The 25,323-nt window shown below is 45.2% G+C and overlaps 1 long non-coding RNA gene across 3 annotated transcripts in view; it reads left to right on the top strand.

The window, feature by feature from the left end:
• Positions 1-25,323, top strand: part of LOC125695123 (uncharacterized) — a 145,812-nt gene that overhangs the window by 46,647 nt on the left and 73,842 nt on the right. For all 3 annotated transcript variants that reach the window (XR_007377809.1, XR_007377808.1, XR_007377807.1), the window contains exon 4: positions 2,913-3,146. This is a non-coding gene — a long non-coding RNA (uncharacterized LOC125695123). The remainder of the gene's footprint in view (positions 1-2,912; positions 3,147-25,323) is intronic.

The raw sequence follows: 25,323 nt of genomic DNA, 5'->3' as shown, positions 1-25,323 counted from the left end.
CATGCTTATGTGGTCAAGCACAGAGAGCTTCAGTGTGGCTCCCTGTGTTTAGGACTGTGAGGGGACAGAGCCAGGATGTCAGAATATAGGGGATGCTTTAATCAAAAGTTGAGAAACAGTGGCTTGTGAGCATCTCCCCATGGTCTGCACAAGTTGTGTAGCTCTTTTCACCTGCTAAGCTGCAGAGGCAGGTAACTTTCAAGCATGATTCTGCAGACTCCCTTTACCCTCTTGGTATGAGTAGAAATCTGAGAATCCCCACTAATAATGCCTAGCAGGTAAGGAGGAGGAAAGTACCAGGAGCAACATGAGTGGGGCCCTGCATCCTGAGGCGTTCTTTTAAGTTGTCCTTTTAAAGAAGGTTGGCTTTTCTGAGGAGCTGTATGGGTTAGGAGGTAGTAAAGGATTACTTTCTGTAGGGCTCAGCCATATTGCTTAGATAGCTGGCAAGAAAACACTCTCAGAGATTGCTTCTGTTGAACCTGACAGGAACTGCATCGCTGACTTCAGTGGGATCTAGCTCAGGCCCTTATCTGTTAAAGAAATAACAGGGACATGAGTGTTTTCCCTTCTGTCTCCCTGCTTTGGGCTCTTCTGCCCACCACAGTGTTCCTGCTTTCTCAGGCTGACTTGATTGCAGCAGCGTGTGCCTCTGACCCAGGGAGCTCCTGCAGAGGGGAGAAAGTGTTGTGCTGCAGCTCTGTGCTCAGGCAGCTCCTCCGATTATGAATGCAATAGCCTCAAAGAATCTGAGGAATCACAGATATTCTGGGGGAAAAGAATCCGTTGGCTGAAAGTGGCTGCTTAAAAAAGGAAAAGAATGAACCAGCATCTTGATTCAACACGTCTGTTATATCAATCATTTACACTGAGTGGGCAGCAAAGATATGATCTAAGAGAGGTGCGGGATTCTTCGTTCCTGTTAGAAGCTGAGCATGCCTTTGGTGTGAAATCAGAATGTTTTTATATTGGCTTGGTCGCCAAACATTTTTTATCAGCTCATTTCAATGGTAATGTGGCAAAAAGGGTGGAGCTGGTCATTATGTTTCAGACTGTGCATTTCTTGAAGGGCTAGCTATTTCACAAGGCTTTATAAGATGCGGGCTCTGACACTTTCAGGCCTTGAGGGTTCTCCGATGTGCTGATTTCCCCCCTGCGTTTCTCAAGCTTGGGTTCACATTGAGATATGAGCCCTTCTTTTCCTTGGAGGAGGTTCTAGCACGTGCCCACTTACTGATAATGCAGTCATCCTCAGAGCTCGCTTTTCTCACATTTAAAGCAAAGAGAAGATATATATTGGGATAAAGCAGCAAATGCCATCACCTGCTCCAGGAATCAGCAGGATGCTGCTCAGACTGATAAGCAGCTGGATCAATATCCACGTTGATATTTTGGCATCCAACTGCCCATGGATTTCACTGGGAATTCAGACACTTAATTAGGATTTAGTTTGAATATCTGTGCACCTGGCTCTATGCCCGGTATGAGGTGTTAGCAGGATCAGCCCCCCAGCTCATATGCTCAAATCTGCCATGATCTTTCTGTAGGCAAGCCCGTATGCTCCCCAGTGGACTCACTGCAGTCATCGTTTCAGAATTTAAGTTTGGTTATGAATGAGGAGCTTTCCATATTTCTTTGACCTGTGCAGCAATTTCATTGCCTCCAAGGCATCACAGAAGCAAAAAGAATAATTGGGGTAGTTTAGCAAAATACAAGGCACAAGCAAATAATTGTTTCAGCGATCAACTTAAAAGGATGGGAATGCTGGGCTTCCTTTGTGGCTGGTGCCTTTCTCCTCCCTGGATTTAGAACCAGACAGTGTTGTCTTTTGGTGGTGCAGACTGTGTGAATACTTCCACTGGGACAGGTTTGGACTAACTGAAGTGATTGGCCTTTGCTAAGGAGGCAAAATCAGAGCTAATATATCCCAAGCAGGAACCAAACAGCTCTTAATGCCAAGCCAGCCTCTCATTCTTGTTTTCTTGCTGTCTCAGGACCAGAAAATAATTTCCTTAAAGACCAATTTCTCTATAGCTGAGATTGCATTTGACAGTGGGAGTAATGCAGAAGTACTGAGTTCTGAGCCCTTTGGCTTTGCAGTTCTGACAGCCCTGATTTAGTGCAGATAGATGGTACAAAGAATGTGAGTAGAAGGCGTAGAGGGGCAAATGGGACAATGTATGCCACGTCTGTCACTGCCACTGGCTTCTACTGAGTGTCTGCATTGCACCTGCCAATCATTCAGTGTGCTTTCTGTAGCGCTCACCACTGCAAAATGTTGATGATTCAATATTAAAAGCAGTCTAAAAGTGATGATCTGCCTGCATCGTGCATTCTGAAGGGATGGATGGGTGGATGACCTTGCATCCAGTTGTTGTACAAAACATATGTCTAGACAAATGAGAGAAGCCTGAAGAATCGACATCTTTATACTGCTGTCCATCGCTCCACCGAGCCTTGTGCCATCTGCAATCTTTATCAGCATCAGCACTCTCTTCTTCTGAACTCTGATAACGTTCTTGAATGGCAGCAGTAAGATGTATCCCTGTGCTGTACTCCTTGGAGCTCTCAGACTACATTCTTTGCCCCTTTGATTTCCCACATGCAGCTGCTGCTTGCCCGTATTTGAGCCACAGGCTGAGTGCTGAATCACTTTTTATAAAGTCTTGTTTAAAACAACATTTTGTGAATATTTTTCTTATTTACTTTGTCAACTCACTGCTTTTTGCCGAATTAATCCATATTCGCTAAAACAGGTAAAGCTTTGTAAGACTTGTATTCCATTACATCAAGAGCATCGATGCCTTGTGAGACTTTGGTTTTGTAATTGGTTGCATGTCATCATGACTTTATAATAGTCTTATCTGGAATTGATGCTGTGTTGACCCTTTTTTCATATATATCATCTGCAGATTGTTTGAGGGCTATGGAAGCCAGAGGACCATCGCCATGTGGAAGAACCCTGCCTAACTGACATCCAGAACTCGGAGTGGCTCCAGTAGAAGATACTACAGCCTTGACCTGCCTCCACCAGGCCTTGCCTTGTGTCATGGCTTTGAGAGGTCATGCACAACTGGCAGCGTCCACACCGGAGTGAAGCTTTCTTTAAATGCCTTCACGTTTTGGAATACCAAGAGTGCCTTAAGGTAAGAGGCCATAGATGAGACATCTCCTTCCCTTAATTTCTTTGTACTTTGGTAGTGTTTGCCAGCTCATCTTTTGTATTTCCCAACTTAGAAGTTGATATATTTCTCTAGTTAGCACTTTCTGCAAATGGTATTGTAGTGTCACAGAATCACAAAACAGCTGAAGTTGGAGAGGAACTTAAATACCATCCAGTCTCACCCCTTCCATGGGCTGAATGCCCCCTACCAGATGGGGCTGCCCAGAGCCCTGTGCAGCCTGGCCTTTGGCACCTCCAGGGATGGAGCATCCACAGCACGCGCAGTAGATTAATCTCCAAGCACTTAATGTACATTTCTAGTAGCAGAGACTGAGGAAAGGTGCCTTACAAAGAGAAAAGGAAAAGACTGCTCCACAATTACTTTTCAAGACAAACATTTCGGCAGTTTGCCAGAAAAACGTGAAATGCTGCCCATCAGCATCAGCTGCAACATGCATCCTCCCCCTGCAGCCTGTGCCACTGACATCTTTCAGGCCTTTGAATAAAGCTCAGGAACGGTTGTATTTCAAGGAATAGCCTGGGATTCTTTGATTCATTGCTTGTGTGCAGGCTTTGTGAGATGCACATAACTGCATATGTTATTACGCTTGAAATATTTTGTATGCCGTTACTGCATGTTCATAGACCAAAACTTGGTAGGCAGGTAGGAACCTGAGAAGGAGGAGAGGCATAAATCAAGGTATAAAACTGCCCTGAGTAGCATTTTGTGTTTCACTGTTTTGACCCGGAATTAGAGGATAAAGGCATTTTCCACTGGTGCATTGCTTTTTCCTTTCTCCGTGTGTCTGTTTTGGGCTTGTTGGAGTTCTTCATTAAATCCAGAATCTGTATCAAATGAGCTGTAGTGTGCTGCAGCACATAAGGGTTTCAAAGCAACAATTACTCTATTATTTCAGCAGAGATTACCTGTTTGAAATGAAACCCACACTGACCTGGTCCTCATTGTGATACTGATAACAAGCCACGCTGCCCCGTCTTTATCTTACCTCCTACAGGGTAATCCTTTCTTCTGGAGCTTAATTCTGCTAATAGCGCCCTTGACTGGTTGCCAGACAACAACCACAGGCAGGTGAAAAATGAATGGCTCCAGTGTGACCGGCGATAACTGCTAGAGAGGTTTTATTCTCAGAGTTCCCTCCAAAACATACAAGTGGACTGGTGGGCAATCCATTACATTCCTTGTATGCTTCTCCCTCCTTCAAACTGATTATTCTGTGATGATCTCTTCTACGGTTTCAGATTCTCTCTCTTTTTTTCTTCCTCCTCCAAACAACAGTAAACAGTAATTCCAGATGGTAGAAATTACTTTTAAATTAAACCAGTTAATACAGAGAGCGTATGCTTATCTAATCCCCCTTTTTAAGTGGTGAGGATACAATGCAAATGGGTAAAACTGATGTGCAGTGAAGGTATGCAAAACAGTTTGAGATTGCAAAAGGTTTTTTTTTCCTCCTTTTCCTGATTTACTGTCCATGAAAATGAATTATAGACTCGCGAAGAAAACAGAAGTTTTTATTTGCTGAACTCAATAGGCTCCTTTCTGGGGACTTGAACTCTGCAAAGTGCTGAAAAAAAGATTACTGCATTCCACTGACAATTCTTCTGTTTGAACCAAACGGGAGGGAGGACGGTTTGCCGTGCTCTGCTTCCCAAAGAAACCACAGGGCTCTTCGCTGTCCCTCTGCTCCTCTTGATAAATTATGCATCCCAGCCTCGCTTTAATTTTGAGCAGTTCCTCTTCAAACCAGTGAGTGCAGGAGATACGTAGCACAGTGCAGGTTTGTACCATGCAGGAATCACAGAATCATACAATTGCTCAGGTTGGAAAAGACCTTAAAGATCATCGAGTCCAACCACAGCCCAGCCATCCCACCCTAACCTGACAGCCTCTGCTAAATGAAAAGCCTTTATCCGACAGAAAGTGGTGCCGATGGGCATCGTTTCACTTCAGCCAGTGGATATGCAGAATTTGCATTGGCTGAAGACTTAGTAGGGACTCACTTGTTTTTCCAAAGTGATTTTGCTTTTACCATTTGAGTATTTGATTATAAGGCGACTCGTTAGTGCTAAGGGGGGAATATGGTTGGCTTCGCTGGAAAGTATAAAAGTATTCACTGTTCCTTCAGGGAAATCATTTTAATAGATAACAGCATGTTGTACAACGTTTCATCAGTGATATTTAGATCTAAATTAGGAGCAGTTGTGAGATGGGTTGCCGATTTTCTTGTGATAAAAGGGAAATAGTTCAAGAAATACGGACCAGATGTTATCTTAATCCGATCCTCATGTACGAGAGCACACTATGAGACAGTAATAATAGTCCCTTCTACCTGTTTCTAATTTTCCTTCTCTGCAACACCCCCTGTGAAAAATAGATTAAACCAACACATCATTTATGAATCGGCGCTGGGCGGGTTTGAGTTTGCATGGAATGCAGTGTGCGGAGGTGCAGCGCTGCGCCGTGCTGCATGTCTCACAGCGCTCGTTTGACAGCGCCGCTTCACACAGCAGCTCTCCGTGATTTAAAAGGAGAGCGGCCAGTTTGGGTTTGAATCAGGCTTTTGGTTCAGCATATCCTTACACGGTCTCAAATTTGTCATCGGTGTTTCTAGGCTGTGTATGTTATACAATCCTCAGCAGACCGAAAAAGAGGGGGTTGATCCTCAGCTGCTGTAAATCAACACTGATCCATTGATTTAGATGGAACTACACTGATTTGTACCATCTCATGGTCTGGACGAAGTATATTAACTTTCCCCATGAAAATCCTTCACAACAAAAAGCTCCATTCACAGTCCTGGTGGATAAACAGTAATTAATGTGTCTCTGTTCTCGTAATAATGTTTAATACCTGCATCATTTCCTCCTTGCTGGAGCAGTTGAAACATTACTCTTTGCTTTGACGTAAGAAGTCGAGTGCTGCGCATTTGTAATATTTGGGACAGCTTTCTTTGTAACTCTCCATCTGAGCTAAAACTTCTGCTTGAATACTATGCATGAGGGGGAATGGTTTCAAACTGAGACAGGGGAGGTTTGGGTTGGATCTGAGGAGGAAGTTTTTCAGCCAGAGGGTGTTGAGGCACTGGCACAGGTTGCCCAAGGAGGCTGTGGATGCCCCATCCCTGCAGGCATTCAAGGCCAGGCTGGATGTGGCTCTGGGCAGCCTGGGCTGCTGGTTGGCGACCTGCACACAGCAGGGGTTGGAGCTGGATGAGCACTGTGCTCCTGTGCAACCCAGGCGATGCTGTGATTCTGTGATTCCATGAATGTGTAGCATTGCAAATGAATTCCTCCCTCTGTTAATCCAATAATTTTTTATATAGGACCTGTATTCCGAAGCCCTGCAGATCTTTTGAGGGCCTGTTTTTGCATGAACTGCTCCGAGTCAGGCAGTGTAGTAAGACGTGAGAGGTGAATCAACAGGAAGAGGAGAGGGTGGGATCATAAGGAATGGCACGAGAAGGTGCAAAAACAGGGTTTGCGTTGTCACATGCCGTGGACTGCTCACATCAATGGGAAAGCTGTCATTTGGGATACGAGTGCTTCAGAAACTTGAGTGGACAGTTTGGCTGGCAATCAAAATGCACTAAAGGAGAGATTTAGATTGGATATAAGGATGAGTTTTTTTTACAGTAAGGATGGTGAGGCACAGCACAGGTTGCCCAGAGTGGTGATGGATGTCCCATCCCTGCAGACAGCCGAGGTCAGTGGACGAGCTCTGAGCACTGATGGAGCTGTGGGTGTCCCTGTGCATTGCTGGATGTGGGACCAGAGGGTCTTGAAGGGTCCCTTCCAACACACAGTTATTTTGTAACTCTATGAAGCGAAGTGTGGAGTGGATGAAAATAGTGATAGGAGAGAAAAGCTACGCGGCAGACGTGTGGGTTGGGAAGGCTGAAAACACTGCAGCAGCAGAGCTCAATACACACATCTGAGCAAAATGCAAACTGCAGCCTGGAGATCTCCGTGCTAAAAGGCACTGGTGGTGGTGATAGTGGGGTATGTAGGTTAATACTGAAAGCGTGCTATTAGTAATGACCAAAGACCTTTAGCCTCCTGTCCAAAATCCCTTTTTACTGTATGGAACGGGAAAGTAAACTCTATCATGTTGGGCTATTTAGTAAGCTATTAGTGCATTCATCTTTTCATCATTTGACAGGTGGAAGTAGTAGTCCAGCTTTTAGTTTTAATTATAAGGGATTCCAGATGTAGAATAGGACATAAATTAAAACCAGATCTACTCATATGTCTTTTCAAAGTAAGCCAACTTCAAGGTATCTGCTTTTCATTTCAAAACGTTATTAAAGCTATTACTAAGAAATTCATAGTCTTTGCGTGCTCCAATAATTGACACCTTTAAAGTGACTAAACAGATTTAGAGTGTGCAGAAAAGTAAATTTGTCTTAGAGAATGACTCTAATCATCCATTTACATATAATGGACAAATCAGTGTTTGTGCTGCCGAGGGGAGGTGAGCAGCCTGTCTGATGGCTCTGACTGCTCCTCCAGCCCAGGCGGCCGCTGGGTGTTAGCTTGGTTCTGTGCTGCTGTGCTGTGCGAGCGAGGAGACAGAATGAAGGCCTGACCCAGCGCCAGTGGAAGCCAATGGGAGGCTTTTGATGAGCCCTCCATCGCAGCCTCCTCCTCTCTCATTGACTTTCTGTTACGTTGTGTCGGAAGTGGCGTTTTTTGAAAGAAAATTAAATCCAGAACTGCTTTTTTTTTCCAGTGGTAGCGTCTTTACCCCCCAGCTGTAACCAAACCTGCAGATTCCTTTCTAAAAACCCTTTATTTCCTCAAGACCTATTTATCCAGTGGTACGGTATGACCATGCAAATACGCTGTCCGTCTGACTTCATAAAAAGCCTGAAGTTTCCAATAATTAGAATGATAGCTGGCAAGTCTGATAAATTAGAGAAATAACTTGTTTGGTGTAAACTGAGCCTGTTTCTGAGGCAGAAATGTTAGGCTTTTATCCTCTGGAGTGTGATTGAAAGGGTGAGAAGTTAATTTGGCAGCTTCGCTTCTATGGTTTCATAATGTTTCTCCTCCCCCCTCCCCTCAGCTTCAGGGAAGGACTGTGATTTCAGTACTTTGCGCCTGCCCTCATACAAGGCAAGAGCATGACCCGAAACGAAACCCCTCTCCCCAGGGCACATCCTGAGCAGTAACAGCTTGGCTCAAGTGTTTCTTATGAACAGCCGTCCAGAGCACTTGATCTAAATCATGCCATTTCCTTCACAGTATGGCACAGTTAACAAGTCAGTGCATCAACACAATCTGCAGATGGCAGTTCAAAAGGTGCACGTTCCCCAGCAAGATAAAGGGCAATGAGTTCCATGGGTTAGCTCATTACTTGGATTCAGGCAGGGGCTCCGTAGGGGTGTGAGGGAGGAAAAGGGGCAGCAAACCTGGAGAATGCACGTCTACACAAATAAAGGCAGCGTCGCAAGGAGCGTGTTAGTGAAGGAAAGTGCAAACAGCTCGCAGAGAATGGCTCCCTTCAGAGGTGGCAGCTTCACCCCCGAAACACAGGATAGGGGGTGTGACAGCAGAGGCAATGCGCAGTGCCTGAGTGCCATCATTTCTGCTAGCAGACACAGTGCCCTTTCCCAAGCAAAACCCCAGACAGGAGAGGCAGAGAGCCATCGGTGAGGCCTGGAGCTCTGCACTGCATCCTGCCTGGGAGTGAACTGAGCTCTGTGGCATCACAGAAGGGTTCTGTGAGAGTAGTGTGCTCTCCTGTGCAAATGGCATCGGGGCTGAGCGTCCAGTGGAGAATCTCCGAGACATATTGGTCCTTTAGACTTCAAAACAAGCCTAAATTGGAACCATATTGCTGGAATGCTTCTTAGCTAACATTTATATTACTTCAGTTACCAAATCCAGACTAAGTCCCAGGACTCGGCAGGGGAGGACATAATATATTAGGAAGTAAGATGGGGGTGTGCACCTCTGGCCTCCTATTTTATATAAATGCACAAAAAGTTTCTACACACGAGCAAGGAAATTAGTACAAGGCCCTAAAATGCTGATTTCCAGTGGCAAACGGGGGCAGCCCGCCACCCCCTCCCCTCGGCCCTGACCGTTCTGTGCGTGCCATGCCTTGGGGATAGTTTGGGTTACTTGGGGCAGGACTGTCGCATAGAAGCTCAGGTATCAGAGCAGATAATTGTACACATATAGCTAGATACAGTGAATTGTCAGAGGATGAGATACATCTCGGGAGACCAAACAAGCCTCCCCTATACCGAGCTTTGTAAACGAATCTCTTTGGGAACTATCAAGATGGTGCTTTACCACGATTTTCACTGCTGGGGGAAAAGGAACTCTTCCGAGATGTTTGTTTGCTAGCTTGGATCAAAAGCTGGCGAGTGAAGGCTTTTTTTTCTTTCTGCACTCACATTGGTATGAATGCACTGAAAGGCTCTATCGCATCCTGCAGCAGGGGAGTTCGGGGCAGGTTAGGATAGAGGGGAAGCAAACCCCCTTCCCCCACTCATAGCTTCCCATCTACAAGGGATGACTTTGCGGTGAACTCCCTGCTCTACCTCGCAATGCTTTTGGAGAAACAGTGCTAAAACTGGGAAGGGCAAACCCTGAGCGGCTGTAGGCAGAGGTGTTTTGAACTGAGTTCATTCCTTGTGTGATCTGCTTGATTCAGTAGAGTTATGCCAGAGAGAAAACTGGCTCTTGTGTGATCGATGTGTCGTGTTTCTTTGTTTAGCTTATCAAACAGGTGCTTAGCAACAGCATCTTCCTCCGGGTTATCCAGGAGTATTCACTTGTTTCTTTCATTATCTTTGCTTTAAGGATAAGCTGTGCTCAGTCTAAAAGTGTGCCCACTGGGACATGCGGGTACGCAGCACGTTTTGCAAGGCACTTTCCGTATCCATTTCTTACAGCAATGCCTGCAACTGCTGGATTTCTCAGTTCAGTGAGATGAACGGAGGCTCTTTAGCCACAAGTCATGGATTTTTTGTGCTTTGGTGAGTTCAGCCCTAAGCTAAAGCAGCTGAAGGGGGCTTCAGTGAGGAGTCAAACTCAATTTCATTAGGAATGCTCCCGTTTCTGCTGAGATCAGCAGAAAACAAGTGAGCCCCAAAGGTCTCAGACCTGAGCTGTCAGGCAGCAGCCTCCATTCAGCAGGTTGTTCACAGCTGGCGCAGAGCACAGCTCGCTGTCCCGTGTAGATGGTGGAGGGCTTCATTCATGAGATCTGTGGCAGCCCCAGCTTGCCTCATCCCTTATCTCTGTATGCTTCACAGTCATTGCCCGTAGAGAAAGTGTTGCTCTTTTGTTTGGCTACTTTGCTTTCTTAGGTTACACCTTAAGTTCGGCTCAGTAAAGTACACCTGACAAACAAACGTGCATGACTTATGAAAAGGATTATATGACATGGTTGCTTGTCACAGCAGGAAACAGGCCTTCATGAATTAAGTCCCCTCCATCCTCCTGTGGCTGTGATTTTTCTCCTAATGACGACTGTCAGAGAAGAGCATGGTCCGTTCCGGTAGTTCTTGCTGATCAGCATGCTCGTGTTTCTTGGAACTGCAGTAGAAATATCTGGTGTTGTGTTGAAACAGAATCCCAGACCCTCGCAGTGCCTTAGTCTCCCAGAAAGCGTTCTGCATCTTTATCATGAGCCATCAGTGTTATGATAGCACAGGGAGGCCCTGGGGACTCTGGTGTGCAAGGAGCCATATGCTGAGACATGAAATAAAGAGCTCCATCTCACACAGGCAGTCAGCAGCAGAGCTGGCACGCAAACCGAGGTCTCCTGCCTTCCAGTCCCATGCTTTCATTGTGAAATCACTCAGTTCTTTCAGCTGGAGATCCAGGCTCCATTCTTAGCACTGTAGTTTCTCTGTGCCTCATGGAAACACCAGGACTGGGCTTTACAGACTCTCTGCAACTCTATCCCTTTTGGGCTGTAATTGATTTGGAGTCAGGTGGTGGTGTAACATAACCCGTATGGAATCTGTTGGTGAAGCTTATGGCCATTCAGGTAAAAAAAAAAAAGATGAGAGGATAGAGGAGGAGTGGGAAGTGCAATGTTTGGTGTTGAGTTCTGAGGTTTGAAGCTGCAATGTTTTGAAGGAGAAAAACTTGTAGATGTCTTGGGTATTGAGAAATCTGCTTTACCAGCTCTGGCACCATGCTCTTGCTCAGCTTGCCCGTGGCAGCTTGTGCTTGCATTGAAGAACCTACAGAGCCCAGCTCTGGTTAGTCTTTAAACCGGCATGAAAATGCAGTGAGCTGTAGGATTCTTCAAATACATATACATATATATGTATAAGACAGATATTGAAAAGAAAAAAGAATTGCCACATTAGTGGCTCTTTGTTGCCTGGTTGTGTTGATGCGGAAAATCTGTGAACATCTCTCTTCCTGTAGCTAAATTTCAGTGGTATTTGTGTGGCTAAGGAAGATTTTCCAGTGTGGCTCTTGGGTTTCTTGAGGTACTGCAGTCAGTTTGGCGTTATTTGTAGATTGGAATTGCTGGTTCTAGACTGAAAGTCATGGAAAGTCATGGAGGTCTTTGACAGCCTTCTGCCCACAGAAAGGCTGTGGGTGCCCCATCCTTGGAGGTGCTCAAGGCCAGGTTGGATGGGGCTCTGGGCAGCCAGGTCTGTAGCCTGAAGGAGTGGTTGGCAGACCTGCCTGCAGGAGTGGGTTGGAACTCAATGTTCTTCGAGGGCCTTTTCAATCCAAACCACTCTCTGATTCTATGAATGAACAGAAAAGATCTTCACTGACAGTACTAGATATTCTGATCTGGTAAATTCATATGGGATGACATACATGATCAGTCAAAAAATTGTTCTTTCTGACCAAAGCTTCCCTTTCCCAAGTTTTGTAGATATTCTTTCAAGTGCAAAACATTTTCTAGAAAAGACTTCTTACCTCGCCACAGAATCATTGAACACAAAAATTATTTCTGTTGTTGCTGCCATGACTGTCAGCTCTCCTCTTGTGTGCAAAAGGAGGAGAGGTAGGCAGGTCCTATCTCTGGGCTGTTAGCAGGAGTCCTTGGTGTAAAAGTAATTTCTCCAGAACAAAAGGACAGGATTTTTAAAGATGAATATTTGTAGCGCTTATGAATTCTGTTGGGCTGCCTTTGGGAACTGGAGGATCCCAAGTCCAGACCCAGCCCACACCACCCTGCCCACTGCCCACATCCCTCAGTGCCACATCTCCACTGTTCCTGAGCACCTCCAGGATGTGAACCCCACCACTGCTGGGCAGCTGTGCCACTGCAGCTCTGCTCTTTTGGAGACGCTTTTCATAATATCCGACACGGTGGTGCACAAGCAAATGATAGAGAAAGTCATGAAGATCCACATTTCTGCCACAGTGTCCCAGCAACTGGAGATGAGCTGGAAGGAGGGAAAAGCAAAGTGTTTAGTCCACAGGACTGCCATATGCTTCTGCTGATTGCAGCAAGTGGTGAGCAGGGAAGGGGTCATACTTTGTTCTCTTCAGCTCCTTGGGGTGGTGCAGGAATGACTGCACTCAGGGCTTTGAGCCAAAGCTCAGCCTCACCCTTCTGTCCACATCATTCATGGTAAATGATACCAACATTTCTCTCTTCCTTTTGGATCAGCTGGTCGATAGCACAGGGATGTTATCACAGGATGCCAGGAGTATTTCTCTGCTGCCAGGCAGGCTTTAAAGTCTACAGCCATGGTGATTGCTGGAGGCTGGCTGTTAGAAATGGGGTGAGACACAGAATCACAGAATCACCGAATGGTTTGTGTTGGAAGGGACCCTTATAGGCCATCTTGCCCAGCTCCCTTGCAGTGGTGAACAGGGACATCTATAATCCAATCATCCAGTGTGTTCAGCACAGATGGAGAGGAGTCAATTCTCCCACATCTATTGCTGGCTCTGGTCTCTGTTGGTGGGATTAAAAACCAAGAGAAGGACATCATCCTCAGCATACCCAAGAATCTTGTCTCAACACTGAACTGGATCGGAGCAGCTTCTAGCTCTGGATAAAGCCCTTGCCTTGGAGCTGGCAATCTGGCATTGGCTCTGCTGCATGACAGTCTCTGGACTGGCAATCCCACTGCTGCTATGGTGGAGAAATTGGGCTGAGAGGAGGAAGTAGTTTTCCCAGCAGCAGCAGCAGCCAGAGGAAGCAGCAGCTGTCTTGCTGTCCTCTCCTGTTTCCCTAGCAGCAGGAGAAGCAAACCAGATTATTCACAGCTCTTTTCCCTTTCCCTTCTTCCCTGGCCCGCAGCCCCACCTCCATCTTCAGAGGTGCCACTGACTTCTGCAGGTGACAGCACTTGCTGTCACCTGTGGCAGATGACATTTTATCTGGCTCATAATTTGATAATGACATCCTGTTTATCAAACCTTCTCCGGCCATTTCATATGGATAGGAATTTCCTTTTCCATGTGCTGCTCAATCCCAGTGTTGTAGAATAGCACAATATTCCGGTCTGCCGCTTGTTTATAGCTGCCTTTCATCTTCAATTATTCACTCTATTTTTGCAGTGGGTAACTGAATGATTCCTGTATTCAGGCCAAATCCCGCTTGTTTGGTTCATGTGAGTAATCTAAGAAAGCCTGACGCTGTTCCCTGATCTGTCTGGGAATGCTTGCATGACAAGTGGTCCCCAGGCATGGAACCTATGAGCAGGAGCAGAGTCCTGAAACTGAGCCCATCTTCCTATCACTGCAGAGGCAATGGGCAAACGCAGCCCTCCCAGAGTGTGACTCTAGCTCTAGAAAGTCGTCCCATTCACGGGCAGCTGGATAGCATTAATTTTTACAAGCCATTGGTACATAATGTGGAATATACCAGCTGCCTTCCTGTTTTCAGGGAGGGGTGAGACAAGGCCTCAGGCCGTTCCAGTTGGGCTGTGCTCCTGAAAAGGGCAGCTAGAGTAGGAAACATGCAAAGTGAAAAACTTTCCCAGTTCTTCCGTGCAGCTGTCATCAGTAGCACAAACAGCCTGGTGCTGCCAGAGCTGCTGAGCTACCCGCTGCTGGAGTCACTTCATCCAAAATCGCTGCCCTGCTCTGCTGGCAAGAGTATTTTGTGTGGATGCCTTTGTTTTGCTGAGCTGCAGGATGCTGATCTTGGTTTGTCTCAAGATGGTACTGCAGCCTCTCCGTTATCCATAGAATCGCAGAATCATTAAGGTTGGAAATGGCCGCTAAGATCATCAAGTCCAACTGTCAGGTTGATATAATTTTTTCCAAACAAGGGTCCAAAATGAACACGGACCGAGGTGTTGTGGAGGTGAAGTATTTGAATTTAGGTTAATTAATTTTTCTCTGCCACTTCCATACCACCAAGGGATCGCTGCCTGACAAGGGAGGGCTGGTCTGCTTTGAGATCGTTTCCTTCAGACTAGGGATACCTGGTTCGACTTTCTGCTCTGGTACTGACTTTCCTTGTAAGTCTCGGTAAGCCACTTTGGCTCTCCATGATTGTCATGTGTGAAATAGTGGTAATAGTCTTCCATTAACACAGGTGAATGATAAGGAATTAAAGAAAAGTTAATGATTAGCCATTATAATGTAGAGAGCCCAAGGGAGAGGAGTATCCGCCCTGAGGAGATGAACTGCTTGGGAAGGACTAAAGCAATGAATAAGACAGTTGAGGTTTGGGGATGAAAGGAGTGGAGGTATGGAAAAGTAGGCAGGGTGGGGAGATGTAGCTGCTGGGAAGGATTTGGGATAGGCAGAAGTGAGATGAAAGTGGAGGAGGATGAATGGGAGAGTCAGATGTCACAGTGTCCCAAGCTGAACTGTTTGTCCCTGGGATCTATATTTGTCTTACCTGTTTGTTGGTTTACTTGCATTTCCTCGAACAATGTCTTCGCTGGCTACTTTTACAAGGTCTAAATACGTAAGTACCTAGCTTTTATATAAATACGTGCACTCTGGGGTGTGAACTGGCAGTACCCGCTTGGTAGAGCAGTGGGTTTACAGTTTTGAACGCTATGCGGTGCTTGTAAATTAGTTGCAGTACAACAGTTCAGACCTCTGGTGCCTAAACAGAGCAGTTTGGCTGAGCTCTGACCATCTGGGCTGTAAAGAGAAGGCAGTCTGTTAACAACTGCTCCTTCCACCACTTGTGCAAGCCCTGTAGCTTCCAGCTTTACCTGTCTTTTCCAACACAAGGAAATCAAACACCAGCCCTTCAAAAGGCTCTAGCCAGGACCAAGGAAACTACAGAACTGTAATACAAACACTCACATAGGTCAATCAGTAAGAAACAGTCGATACCTGCAGGAAATATGACATACTTGAGAAGAGCTAACATGATTCCTGTGAAGTCCTATCTTACAAATGTCTTGGAGTTCTCTGGAGGGATCAATGAACAAGTGACTATCAGTGACCCAGCAGATAGGGGATTTCCACAAAACTTTACAGCATATCTCCCACCAAAGGAAATTCAGCAACCATGGGATAGTTGTTTGCACAGATAAATGGCCAGCTTGAAACAAGAGCATGCAGAGGTTGGAAAAAGAGGTTGGTCAGCTCTCACAGTGAGGGAAGTTCAGTGGTAGAATACTGAGCTGGTGCCAGTGCTGCTCAACATATTTGTGTGAGGACAGGGGAGAAGAAGTAGTGAGAAAATGTGATGAGGATTTGTGAGGGAAATAAGATTGGTAAGACTCCTTATACCATCATGTAAACCCACCTTTTGCCCATTCATCCAGTGTGTTGTACAACTTTGGGCCCTCGTTTGGAATAAAAAAATCAGAGCAGGATAACAGGGCTGGGATGGTGCTTGGTTCTCCTTAGTGTGGAAAACCTGCAGATTGATGTGCAGAGCCGTGTTGATAGGGATCAGCTCTTCATATATCAGCATGAGAGCTAGTGAGTGCTGTTCAAAGCAGACAAAAGAGGCAGGTAGTTCACCTCTGGAGCTCTGTGTCAAGGGATGTGTAGATGGATGTAGAAATAGGTTTCCAGGAAAATTGCACAAATACTTGGAAGAGAGATTAGTTTTTTAAACAGAACCATGAAATCTACTAGGCAGGCAGAGTTGGAAGCTGGAAGAGTATTGAGGCAAATGAATTGCCCTGTTCTTGCTCTTACCTTGATGCCTCCTTAGTACCATTATTAGGAAAAGGATCGCTCGCTCTGACCCAGTATAATGATTCTTATTTGTTCTCACTGTATGTACTTCATAAATCAAACATTCATGGGACATTCAGATTCACACACAGCCTTTTACTTTAGTAGAACAATACCTAACCTTGGTGGTGAAGAGGCAGTTCAGATCCGGAAAGAAAGAAAACACAAGATGTAGAAGATTTACCACCCCCATCTGGCTTTTGAATAGCTCAACAACTTTCCATGTCTTTTCAACACTCCTCCCTCATACCTCATTACAGGGCTGGTGGCAAGGTATTTTCTTTCATCTGCTCATTCATTTGCTTTACAGAAAGTACCTCAAGTTCTTTGTAAGGATATCTCGCTAGGATTCTAGGATGGGTTTTTCTCTTTGACCTTTTCACAGCCCTGGGGCATTCACAGAGAAATCGTGGTTGTCGTAGCTCATGTGAGGACACAAGAAATTCAAATCCAGCCGTAAAGATGTTTCCATAGGCACTGCTATCCAAGAGACCTCAACTGTCTGCATAGCTACAGGAGATGCAAAAGCAGAATCCATGTGGACGACACATCTTGAACTAGAATTACCATATGGTAAATAGCCATTCTTTATTGTCTTGTCAACAGTTAAGGAACCTGCCCTGACGTGGAGGCTTGGGGTATTGCTGACAGGGTTAATGGATGATCCTTGGGAGAATACTCTTTCTCCCACTTGACACTCAAGTCACTTTTCTTAATTGTAAAAACATCTGTAAGAAGAGCAGAATGAGTTGTAGGTCTTGACAGCTGATTGTCTCATGACTCATCGTGCGAAGACAAACTTGTCTTATGCTTGTCCTCCATCTTCATCCACAGCATTTGCCAAGAGTTGTTGTCTGAATATTGCTTAAATTAAAGCATTCATTTTCAGGTTTTTCATCTGAAGCCTTTCCTCTAGAAAGAGAAGAGAAATTTCAAACCTGGGCAATAATAAGATCTTGAGCGCTATTTTGGATGGAGGTAGGGTAGTTAGGAAGGTACTCTGCGTTTTCCTACCTTTGTGCATAAGGATTAAAGAGGAAAGCTGTTATTGTTCCATTTCAGATCAATATGAATTAGCTTCTGCATGAAGAGATGTATTTTTTTGCTCAGATGTTAATACTTACAGAGAGGCCACATGCAGACATTAACAGCAACTTTTCCACACCTGAGCTACTTATCTAGCTTCCCAAATAATGAGTGAAGAGAATTAAGATGTATCAGTTTCTTCCCATAATGGCAGCCTGAAACAGCTCAGACGATTTGTTTCCCAAATTGCCCATTTCATTTGTTTTCCTGACAAGCTCAAAGATAGATGTCACCAATGTGAGTATCTAAAGTGACTCTAGTAACCTTTGTTGATTACGGAGTTGGGTAGATCTTGTTTCTCAGAGACTTTTCACTTTCCTTGCTGGGAGGGTAGCTCTGAAGTCCTTGCTTAATTTATACCTTACTGGGAAAGGCCTGTCAAGGTATAAAATAATTAATGAAGTAGGTTTTATTAATCAATTAGAGAAATATATATGGAGACCTGCTAACTGGAAGCCAAATACCAAAGTATTTGAACTACAAATGAGGCTTTTTAATGAAAGCAGTATTTAATCATGAAAACAACCTGAGGACTGTAGCTAGAGAGTGAATAGATCCACGTTTAGTTGCTTCTGTAAAAGGTGTGTTTCAGACAGCTCCAAGCAACGCTGCTCAAATAGAAATCATAGTGTTCAGCACAGGGGTAACCCAGTAAAAGTTACCGACCTGTGATATATAGGAAATCACAGAAGATGATCTAATAGCTTCTTCTGGCCCCAAGCTCTATGAATCTGTGAGCTTGTATCCTCTGAGACTGGCTGCTAATTCTATTCCTAAAAGGCAGAATAGGCAGAGGCTGCTTCAAAAGAAGGATTGAAATTTAGTTATTGATATCCATTGCCCTTTAAGGTCATCTTTGGATAGTTCACACCCAGCTTCTTTCCTCTCATAGATTGTTTTTGTTTTTTTTTTTAAGGCCTGTGAGCGTAGCTGGAGCATTTGGGAAAGCATGGTTGCATATGGTATCCGCCGTGAGAATGTGGTTTTGTGAGAAGACCAGCTCCCAGTTACCACACTGGCAGCAACTTCAGGGCACCTTCTAAGTATGAAAGGCAGAAACGATGACTTCAGACTGTTTCTGGAGGAGCACGGAAATGCTGGAGCTGTAGGTGCCCCTGTTTGTTGCAGAGAAGTTGGACTGGATGGCCTTCAAAGGTCCCTTCCAACTCAAATGATTCTATGATTTGTGTTGTGTTCAGAGCTGTTCAGGATTTTAAGGGAGGTACAGCCATCAGCAGCTGGGCTGATGTACACACGTCTGGAGCTGGCAAAGCGAGGCTTTTACCCACGTTTATTTTCTATAAGGACAGTGGGAATCAGAACTCTTAGAACCTGTTTCCCACCCCGGTGCCATGCTGGGGCTGCCTGCGTGCACTTCCATTAGGCTCCTGTTGTGGTTTGGTTTTGTTTTCCATTTGCCTGGGAATGTTGTATTCAAATTGCCAAGAAAACTAAAACAATTGATGTGAAATCTCTTGCAAAACAATAATCAAGGAAGGATGTTCGCAGGAGGGAAGCAATACTAGCTGATGAGCAGGAAGAGTTGGAGAATGCTGGCTAAGTCCTGCGTGTTTACAAGCTCTGTGCATCCACACCTGTGGGTTAGAAATGCTGTCATCTGAGGAATGGCCCCATATTACAAGAAGGTCAAGCACCAAGCAGACCTAATTAAAAGCTCATTACAAGAGACAATCTCCATTAACATGCCAAGTTTCATGCAAATCCATTAGCACCAGGGCTCTCTTCGGAAGCTTTAAATTCCAGTTCTGTGCCCCAGGGACTGGAAGCCGTAGCAGGTTAATTTGCCATTCTCAGTCTGTGAACATTAGGCACAGTCCTCTTACTTTCTGGATTATTTCACATTCCAGCAAATTAGTTTTATCCGTTCTGAGAACATTTTAACAAAGAAAGTTCTTTTGGCATCACATGGATAAAATAACAAGGGATAAAAGAATGACCAGTTCCCCCAATCAGGAACAAATAACTTTAAATCTCTCCTGAAAATGCAGCCTTTCCTGTTATTCCCAGCCCCCTCCCCCTTCCTTTCATTTATCTTTCGGCAGTCGGATTTTTTAATTACATTTCTGCAGCCAGATTCCCCTCCCTCTCTCTTTACGAGGGTGCTCTCAAGAGCCGTGTATTTTCTTTATGCCATTGTAGCAGAACTTGACTAAAGATCCTCAAACTTGTTAAGTATAAAAGTTGGTAAATGATACTATTGTTGGAGTGCAGGGTTGGGGGGAGAGGGGGAAGGCAGTTTATCTGGGGTGGCTGTGGGGGGGAAGGGGGAAGGTTTAAAAAAAGGAAAAGAGAAAAGGCTCAAATGAACTGAAATGGATCAAAGTAAACAGAGACATCTAAAAGCTTTTGTAAGTTAAAAGTGGCTATCTGTTGCAAGTCCTGCCTCATTAACTACTGATAGAAGCACTGTCCTGGCCTTCAGATACCCAATGCTGGCGGCCTACAGCAAGATGAACTCCGGGTTGTTCGCTCTGCGCTGCCGCGCACAACTGCTTAACCTCAACCTCCCCAAAATGTTTGTCCAGCCATGGCAGATCCCAGCCCTGCGTTCACTGCCTGCTCAGGGAAAGGAACAGACGTTTGGAGAGGAGGAAAGGAAGGGGAGAAAGCAGGGAAAATGCCTTGAGCCCGATTTGTGCCAATCCGACGCATCTTCTTTAGAAATGAACAGATGAGGGATGGGGATCAGCCTCCCGGGTCCGGGTTATGGAGCCGCCTGTGCCGTCCTCGGGCTGAAACCGGGCAGGGAGAGTGGGGAGGGATGGGGAGGGGAGCGCCGTGGCTCTTTGACTAGGACCAGATAGGTCTCTGTGTAGAGTAATATTACAGCTCGCTCTCTCATAAACAAGCTGCATGCCGGCTTCTAAAGAGCCCATCTGGCATAGCTTTGAGAATGGCAATAATTACAAGCTGATGATGGACATGGAAGAAAAGCCCTGCTGAGCTGGCTCATAAGGAAGTACAGGCCAGGACTGTAGGGAAATTACAGGCTAAAACCCTTTCTAGTTTGGGCCTTTTGGTGTTCTTAATCACAGACCTTAAATGTTGTAATAAACACTGTTGCATTTTATTGGCCAACTCCCATGACAGGCAGATCTCTTTTATTTTATTTTATTTTTACTATTCGTTAGCTTTAGAAAGCGGTTCAGGAACAATTGTTTGTTAAGAGCGGGTCTGTAAATTTACTGTTCTTCATAAAAGCGATCCAAACAGCGAGAGTCCCTTTTGTTCCTCTGCAGTTAAAAAAGGAACAAGAAAGTCAAAGGGAAAAGGGATATTTTCGGAGTTCTGCTTAGCCCTGTGCGCTGCGAGGTCACTGATAATGCCTTGATTTGAGATTACTGGCGAGGAAAAAGAATCTGAAACGAGTTGTTAAGCTTTTTAAGTGAAACTCCCGTTGATTTCACCGGCTGTGGAATTCCGCAGGAAGGAGAGCAGGTTTGAGCTGCGGGAGGTGTGGGTTTGTCCCCGTGCCCAGGAAAGTGCGTGGCATTCTTGCCGACTGCAGTTGTGTGAACAGAAGCGCAGAGGCCTCGTCCGTGCCTGCGATCTCATGGGCCACTGTGATTTCATGCGACATTGCTGAACAGAGGGGAAAATCCCAGGCCATCGGGTTCTGTGGGGCTCTGTCCCAGTGTGCCTCACGGGTACTAAACGCCATTTTCAGGGAAAAAGTGTGAAGTGTATTTTTACAGTGGAACACGTGAAACACAACAGCACTGATGCTCCAGGGCACCTGAAGGGGCTGCGATTTTACAGCAAGGCGCCTCTGGTCTTGGCAGCGGGTCTGGATTGTAGAATCACTGAATTTGTCAGAATACTGTCCCATCCGGGTCTCTAAACGCCTGTCTGTCTGGGGTCTGTCTGTGTAGATACCATGTGGCAGTGCCACCTCTGTGGACAGATGGGTTTATAGCGGGAGCACACAGATGAGACGGCTGGAGTTCTGCTTCAGAGAGTCTACCTGTTTTCCCAGACTCATTCCTTTCTCCTTTTCCTTCTACGGAGTCTAGAAGATCAAGAGTTAAGCAGTTCTGTGAGTTTTATTTGACTCGAGTGCAATAAATCTCCCAGGGTGACTGATGGACTGATAACTCCCCAAATCCATTCAACGCTCTGTGTGTCAAATCAGCAGTGACTGCGGAGCACCGTCGGTCATTCTCAGTAATGCTGTTTCGACAGTTCGTTGTTTATTGCAATTTAACACGCGTAATTTGTTTTCTTGGAGGAAATCCACCTTTATTTTACTTCTTTTTGTTTTATTTTATTATTTTAAGAGCATCAAGCATGCATTAGAAATGCTGCACAATGCAGTGCATTGGGTTCACTGCTCCAGTTGATGGTGGAAATGCACCGCTGTTTCTGCAGGATGTTTTCTTAGGAGGTTCTGCTCCTTGAGATGCACCTTTGCCTGCAGCTATAGCTGTGTGTTTCCAGGTTGGTTCATGCTGGTCCTCTTTCTGCTGCGGTTCCCTTTTCACAGACATATAAAGCTTTCTGTTTTACCTACAGCTGTTTGTGTCCTAACACTTCCTATCTCTGATGGCCTATTTAGTCTCCCAGTTTTTCACTTGGGCGTTTGTTCGGGCATTGCATTTTTTCCCTTTCTGTCACACAGCGGAAGCAGTGGAAATTTACCTATCTGAGTGCAGCTCTTTCCTTTCATAAACTTCCTTTGGCTTCTTAATCTGAAACTTGCTTGTCAATGTGGAATGATTTCTTTATATTTAACTGTCTCTTTCCGATACAGACTAGGATTGTTCCTAACAAAAGGAGCATGAATTGGTGGAAACTATATATTAAACGCAAGACTATTTGTCTAGTTCTCATTAGGTCGCTGAGTGAGAAGCCCAAACTCCTCTCTTTTCCCAAGGTACTCAGATATCCACCAAGTGCCTTCATCCCTTAGCCTCGTTTCCTCTCCCAGTAAACCCGCTTCCCAAAAGAATGCTGCACTCTCTGCTCTTTATACTGTCAGCAGTGACAGCAACCAGCAACGCTGACATTTCGCATTGTTTACAAAGGATGAGCGCCAACAAGGCATCTCTGATCATTTGATAAACTCTCCTAACCCTCTCCCCCCTCCCATCCCTCTGCTCCACTGACCAAACTAACCTTTTCACAGTACACTGCCTGTAATCACCAGTGAAAGACGCTAACCAGAAAGGATCAGAACTCGAGCTAAACACAAACAAACCAGCAAAACAGCTATGAAGATAAACTACTTACTACCAACATTGCTCGGCCGGTGCTGCAGCCGGGAGAAACGGAGTAGCTGCAGGCGGGGGGTGGGGAAAGGAGAAACCTAACCCTAAATTCCTTACGTGCATGTATTTTTCATATGAATTTTAAAATTGCTTGAAAAAACACCCCAGCATAGCATTAAAATAGCTTTCTTGTTTACTGTCATAATCCTGTGTGTTTAATATCCTTTTCCCCCTTCAGCTCCCCCCATTCCTGCAGAAACTCCCGCCAAGACAGTGGTCAAACTGAGTTCATAGTTCCTCATAATGAGCCCCGAACTAATGCCTATACCAAAAAGAGTTACTTTGCAGTCATCCCATGAGTTTGACTGTTTTTTCCCCCCTGCAATTTCTACTGCACCAAGCAGATACTCTCTTTCTTTCCATTCTGTTTTCCTGGAGGTGAGAGGCAGCCGCGCACAGAGCCCTGTCCTCTCATGAAGGCAGCACTGATGGCCTTTGTTTGCCAGGAATGCTGATGTGCTGAATTAATATATAAAAATGGTTTCAATTCCATCTAAAAAAATTGCATCTGCTCTTCCAGCTCCTACCTGAAGTAGCTGGATATTGGGCTCGCTCAGCAAGCAGAACTTTTACTGCTGAGTTTTCCAGTGCCAAAGACTTGGATACAGATTGGAGGACAGTGTGATTTTCTTCCCAAGTGCTAGGGTGCATTCGTTCCCCCTTTTCTTTTGCATGATAAGAGGGCTGGTACATGGAAAGCAATAAGCTTGGGTCTCCAGCAGAAACTCAAAACTTTGATCTAAATCTTTATTTCAGGTAGTAAGAAATCGTCTCAGCAACAGAAAATCTCCTGGCTCTGCAAAATATCTTCCCGTTCCTGCAGAGGTCTTGTCTGCTCAAAACCAGCCGTGCCGTGTTATCTCAGCATGGAATTAGTCTTTTCAATGGCTAAATAAATTTCATTTATTCGTGTCACTTCTGCAGATGCCGTTGATTAAACCCTCCTATGGAATCACCACGAAAGTAGCTCTGCCACTCCTATGGCCTTTGGTCTGGCTTTGTCATCGGCTGGGAACTGAACGCCTGAGACGTTTCTCTTCGTCTTTCTTTCTCTCATCAATTTGCTGTAGCATTGTGATAGATGAACTGGTTCACACCTTAGCCCAGGAGCCTTCATCCTTGGCTGGAAGTGTTATTGAAACATCAGCACAAATAATAATCCATTGCTAAATTCCAAGTGCCTGAGGTATCTATCCTTGTCTGATCTTGAAGAGCTTCCACCATCAGAAGGGTCTCTAGAAATGCTGTTTCAGGTCAACACAGTTGGTCAGGGAAGTATACGGTATTTTTTCCTTCATTTACTCAAATATCAATTCTTTATGGCTCTCTTTTTATGTTTCTTATGGTTCTCTCTGAGTTTTCAGATTTCACAACATTCTCTAATCGTCGCACTACAAAAAGCTGAGCCTACACAAGTACACCTGAATGCCCCATGTGGTTCAAGGAGTACAAAATGCTTGTTTCGAGGTACGCTTCAGTTAGCCGTACTGGTTTTCCTGCCTTCCCTCTGTATCAATGTAACATGTTTTTATTCAGCCAGTTCCACACAAAAGTGGCCATTCATGCACTTACGACGCTCGAGCTGAAAAGGATCCATATGTCTGCACTGTTTTGAATTTTCCCAGAAGAACTGGGCATATGCTTCTGTGCACGAGTGTGCATGAATGCCTTTTGTTTCCTCCCAGCTCATGTCAGTGTAGGTGTATCTCAGGGAATTGGTTTGCCCCAGTACTCGCAAGAAATACAGAATGAATAGCTGGAACAAAGCTGAGTGCTGCATAGACAAATGCAGTTTGATGTATTGACAAATAGGAATGGACTTTGGAACTGCTGCTGGCTCTCATCTGAAGGTGAGAGCATAAATATTTTGCAAAAAAAAAACCCTCAATAAGAATAAGGCATATATGTAGTTTCTAAGCTAAATTATTTCTGAAAAAGGAGATGCAAAAGAAAACGAGGAACACCACTGCTGTTTGCTTTTTTATACATTCACACATAGGAAATGCTGTATAAAAGTCAGCCTCTGCTTTTTCCAAAATACCCCAATGGGCAGCGAATGCAGCTGCTAAATGTGCAGCAGAATTTTTGGAAAGCAGTTTAATGCATTTGGTGAGGAGAGACTGTAAATTAGCCTTATCAGAGTAAGTCTGAGCTATTGAAAAACTGCTTCCGTCCCCACAAATGCAGGGAAGATCTATAGATCATAAGGCCGGAGGGACTCTCAGGGGTGTGCTGTTCCTAACATGCAGCATGTTGGCCAGTGCTGGGTATTCCTGGAATTATACCCAGGAAAACCTATCGTTTGAGTCAGGAGAGACAGTGCCATGACTACAGTCACCTGTCTGCACTGGACAGAGATGGGAACATACAGCACGTGTTCATCAGTGTGCTGCACACTCACTGCAAAACACTTGGGCTTTGTTCTGCTGCTGCTGAAGGTTGGGTATTAGGAAAAAATGAGATTGGACATAAGGACAAAATTCCTTTTCAAAAGAGCAGTGCTGCAGAGGCACAGATGCCCAGGAGAGGTGGGGTCATCATCCTTGGAGGTGTCCAAGGGCAGTGGATGTGGCACTGAGGGATGTGGGCAGTGGGCACGGTGGGGTGGCCTGGGGTTGGGCCTGGGGATCTGGGAGATCTTTTCCAACCTGAATGATT

The sequence above is a fragment of the Lagopus muta genome, chromosome 6 (genome assembly GCF_023343835.1).
Source record: "Lagopus muta isolate bLagMut1 chromosome 6, bLagMut1 primary, whole genome shotgun sequence".
Lineage (NCBI taxonomy): Eukaryota > Metazoa > Chordata > Aves > Galliformes > Phasianidae > Lagopus > Lagopus muta.
Note: the sequence above shows the minus strand (reverse complement) of the source record. Positions and strands in the feature narration are given on the sequence as shown.